Genomic DNA, 5,391 nt, shown 5'->3' on the forward strand with positions numbered 1-5,391 from the left:
ATGATGTCCATACCGTCACTGCTGCTGGTGATGATGATGTTGTTGATGAGGATGAAGATGATGATGATGATGATGACGATGATGAACCTGTCATTCCAGACACCGGAGATGATCTAGATGGTGACGACGACGACGATGATGAAGATGACTTCACCATCAAGTTCCAGAAGCCATCAACCGTCACCAGAGGTGTTGCCCTTGGGGAAGCTCAATCCCAGGGGGAGAAAAGATAAGGCGAATCAACTCCATCAGAGCATCAGGACCCCAAGTCGAAAGGCAAGGCGATCGCTAAAGAAGGCAACTTGAAGGTACTTTTCGCATGCCCTCAACAAACCTTATTTGAAGACTCTACCTCTCAGGTAGTGATCACTTCAGAGTAACAACTTCATATCCCTTCAACAACCTGCGGTCGACTGGAGTGGGTATCTGATCAACCCAACTCTTATACTCCAACATACCAGCAGATGTCTCAGCTTAAGGAGTCACTCGACCAGACTAGAGTAAAAATTTCTCTTCGTACCTCTAGTGGTGGTGAGTTTGATTTCCTTTCTGAAGCTGAAAGACTCGAGGTAGTAAGGGCTGAAGAAGAGCTATAGCTTCAGAAGAAGCAAACTGATGACAGCTTAAAGTTGGCCAAGTCATTAGCTGCTAAAGTCCTTCCCAAGAAAAAGTCCAAAAAAACGGTGAGTGCTGTCCAAGCCTAAGCTAAACTTCTTTCATTGGTAGAATCTGAACGCAAGAAGAAGCTGAAGCTAGCGGACAAGGATAAGCAATGGAACGAAGCAAAGCTGAAAAAGAGACTAAGTCCCCGCCCAATAATCAGCGTTAGCATTAGCGAACGATCTAAAGACGGTGGAACACTGGTCTCAATGCTCATCACCAGGGACAATCTTGATGCTGTTACCGAGTATCCTTCCTACCTTGGCCGCTATGGATACAACGAATGGATGGAGATCAGACAAGCTATTCAACAATCCAATTCGAGACACCAGACACTTATCGAGGACACCATCAACGAGCTCATCAAAAGGATGTCCAGGTATGTCAAGGTCCCTGACAGGCCAACTCTGAAGAAAGGTAGGAAGAAGAAAATAAAGCTTTCTGATCCTAATGAAGGACCATCCCTAAGGAACGAACATGAAACAAAGTTCTCCTTAGATAAAGTCCTGAAGGGTCCCTATACACCCAACTCTGTGCATTTTAAACCCGAGTTAGGAGTTATATTCCTTGACTATGAAGGTGAAGTCAGATTTCAGAGAATGTCAGAGCTACGTCTATGTCCAGTGGATCACTTGGTGTATCTTTTGCTCTGGATAGATGATAGCATGCCTGGAAGAGTCGTCGATTTGAAGATACGAAGGGAATTCCTACGTCGAAGAAACCTTGGTGAAAATGTACATGATTACATATATCTAAGTGTTCTAGAATAAGGTTCTCTTTGTAACTACAATCTATTTTTCCTTGTAAATCTTTTTCTATATCTTCTTTCATTGATTGTATTTACATTCTGTAAATTCTGAACATGTATTGTAATACTTGTATTATTCCATTGATTAATAAAATGAGTATTCCATGTACTTCACTGAAAAAGATCCCTGAAAAAAGTAATAGGGATACAAGTCTATGAGTTCCGATGTTACTTTTTCCGTTCACAGACAGTCTTTAACTCAGTGAATAAGCTTTCAGTTTCAGTTTCCGTACTTGTAATTTTCTTAGATATAACTTAAGAAAACTTCTCAAGCTGAGACTATCCAAACTGAAAAAGATCCCAAAATAGTAAAAAGGGACATGTACTTTATATGTAATTTTTCGTTACTATTATTTGATAAGATAACTTTCTTTGTGTTATCTTGTTATCATCAAATAGGGGGAGATTGTTGATCCTCTCTCTCAGTGATTTGATGATAATCCCTTTTCCCTTCACGTTGTATTTGTGTTTCTGTATTTTCAGTTCCAGCGATCCTCACTGAGTATGTTCAGTGATCGCTGAAGAACTTGTATTGTAAATTCATCAGAGACATCAATACTTCAAGAAGACAACACTCACACCAAAGAACCTTCAGCAAACGTCGAAGACTGAAACTGAAGATTAGAGACTGGCGAGTATGTGATCTGAAGCGGTATTCAGTGATTACAAGTCTGTCTACATATGTATGAAAACTGCTCTAGCTTCAGTGAATGATGATGAGACGTCCAGGTCATTCCAGCATTTAGCGATCAAAGGAAGCTTGCTTAGCATGATTGTTGTTGTCTTGTCCTTATGCACACAAAGGACAAACCCATACCCTTGCAAAAGTTAGTACAGTACGGAGCCGATTAGTCGACTCATTGTCCACCAACTTTAGGCAAGGATGTCTGTTCAGAAAATAGTGCTTTTGTACTATTCACTGTAGCAAAGGACAAGCCTTCCTCTTAAGGCTTGACACGCACTCTAAACCTACGATATTGCATTAAATGAACATTTAATGCACTGGGTATAAATAAAAGTGTTTCTTCTCCATGCAGAGAGCGCGCATCTCTCTCTAACCTTATTCTTACTTCAAGCATCTTCTAGCTTAAGTAAAGGATTCTCCTTTTAGCAATCTCTTTTCTTGTATTTGCTAAAACTCTGTGTGTAACCAAAGATTGTTTAGATAGGTTTTCATTACCTTATCTTTCCCAAACAGTCTTGTAAAATTTGTATTGATCTTCTCTATCAATATATATTTTAAATTTGAAAATATTGTGTTTGTATTCATCCTCTCCCTTCTATAAACTGTTTCTATTCTTGTAGACCTTACGGGACCAACACATATGCATAGGAGTCAATTGTTGGTTTGAGTATGGGATAATAATCCATGTTTTGTATCTTGGTACATATATGAGCGATAAACATGTAGTGGTTGAACTTGGTGCCTATATGAGCGATAAATCTAGAGTGGTTAAGTGGTGCCTATATTGGCAATAGACCTGGAGTGGTTGAGTTTGGCGCCTATACGAGTGATAGACTTGGTATGGTTGAGCTTGATGACTACATGAGCGATAGATTTGAAGTGGTTGAGCTTGATGTCTCATTAAACTGTACACCTGGAGTCGTTGAACTTAATGAATAAACATAAATATGTGTCTTACTTTTGTGTTTCATCACATTTAATGCAATTGTTTTCCAGTCACCAAAATATGTGTTTTAGATATTATTTATTATCCATGTTTTTGGTGTTGTATTTGGTAAGGAATGTACCATGAATTGATATTTTAGATGTCATTTATTATCTGTATTTTGTGGATTTGAATACTTCGGTTTTATCAATGATTAATATATTGGAATACCAAGCTTATTTTACGTTACGAGTATGAAGTGTTATCCATGATTTCGCATAAAGTTCTTGCTTCRACAATTCAAAAGTCGGAGAGGGTTTTTTACTATTGAATTGATAGTCAAACTCATTGCATACATTATCTTTTACTCTATCAAAGCGGCGGATTTCTAAATTTTCTTAGGGCCTTCCCAGAATTCCTTCTAGAGCCTAATGACTCTGATATAACTGGCCCTTTTAGGCACTTGAATATTGCTTAATTGCTCTGGCGCATTTACAGTTATTACTTAGGTATGTTCGGTCTCATCTACATTTTGATGTTTTGGATAATAGAGTTTATATCCATGCTATTAGTAATTGAATATTTAACTTTATTCACGTTTTGAGTGAGTATTAAAATTTTATTTTGTATTAGAATGAGTGTTTGATTTAGGGTTTTCATCATGAAAATTGTGGGTTTTGGAAAGATGTTGCTTTTACGAAAAATACATTTCATTTGAGAAATTATAATTTAAATAAGTAGTCTTTCAGTTTTGTCGTTTTATAATTATGATGAAAATTGCTCGAATTCACTAGGCTTTAAGCCTAGGCATGTGCATCAGGTCCTTTCTGGAAATGGTATTAGCAATGTTATGATGAGATGAGTGCTAGTTAGAGGCACGAGGAGAGTTCAATCATTTGGGTACATCTTCTATATGTTGGAAATAGCGACAGTTAATGGGTTTTAGCAACACTCGTCCCTAGTATGGACCTTGTATAAGGTTTGATCTGTAATTCTTTGATGCTAAACCTGAAATTACCATTTTAGGTAATTCGAATATTTTCCATTAAAAAGAAATTTATTTTTCAAAAAATTTAAAGTAGTCGTCCTTCCCAAATTTGAGGGTGTTACACCAACCAAGCATAAACTTAGATTTATAAGATTCAATCACCAAATCATTTTTCGGAGATAAAACAACTCACATTTACCACATTTCCAAGAAGATCAAGTATCTAATTTATCAAAGAGGGAAAAAACCACTAAATCTCCCAAAATACACCAAAGTTACCAAATAAGAGAAATACGCCAAGAGGTGGTTTGAGAGACTTAAACATGGCATTTTGACATGTATATAAAGTTTGAAAAATAGTAGAAGTACATTGCTAGGTTTGACAAAAACCTAGAAACCAAGCAAAAAACCCAATAGATGAGATGAAAATCTTGAAGCTACAACACCGCTTGAACCCCTACCTTGATAATTCCTTTAAAAGAGGGGAGAAAGAGTTTGGCTGAGAAAACTTACGAAACCCATGCCAAAAAACGAATTTAATGTTTCCTACAACCCTTTCTCGTGACCCTAGGGTTGCGGTGCATGGTCGCCCATTTTTTTTACCATGACCCTAGGGTCGCGGTGTAGGGTTACTTACCAACCCATGCCAACACTTTTTTTTTCACCCAATTTTCCCTTTTTCTTGGTTTTTCTTGCATTACTTTATACCAAAACATTTAATCATAAAATAAACTTAATAATTGATATTATAAGGTCAAAACATAATGTAAAATTCCAAAATGATTACATTCCAAATTTCGAGTGTTGCAATACACATACATATGTAGAGAGAGAGTTGGGATCGTGTGAGAATAAGAATTTTGATGAGAATGGTGAGAATACTTCTGAGGCTTTAGATGAGTTGATTTTTTGATCTAACGGCTGAAACGCGTAGATCTTTGACTACCTTCAATTAATAGGTGACAAAAAAGACAGATCTTTATCTACTTTTATCTTCACTTCCAGCCACCTTTTCAGAATCTTTTACGTACTTTCAATCTTTTTCACATGCACTGATTTGTTAAAGTTTCAATCATGATGATAGAAATAAGTAAATGAAGGTAAATAAAGATTTCGTTCTCACATTCTTATTAACCAAGATTCATTCTCATGTGTGTGTGTGTGTGTGTGTATATATATATATATATATATATATTATGTATATAGTCGTTAGAAGTAAAGAAGGGAATGTTAATGGAACGTTTATATGTGAATCCAGTGAAAAAATCTATTTGAAAATGCATAGATGAACCAACGTTATAAGTTATTCATATGGGTTCATGCAT

Source organism: Cynara cardunculus, assembly GCF_001531365.2.
Source record: "Cynara cardunculus var. scolymus isolate 2C chromosome LG 5, CcrdV1, whole genome shotgun sequence".
Lineage (NCBI taxonomy): Eukaryota > Viridiplantae > Streptophyta > Magnoliopsida > Asterales > Asteraceae > Cynara > Cynara cardunculus.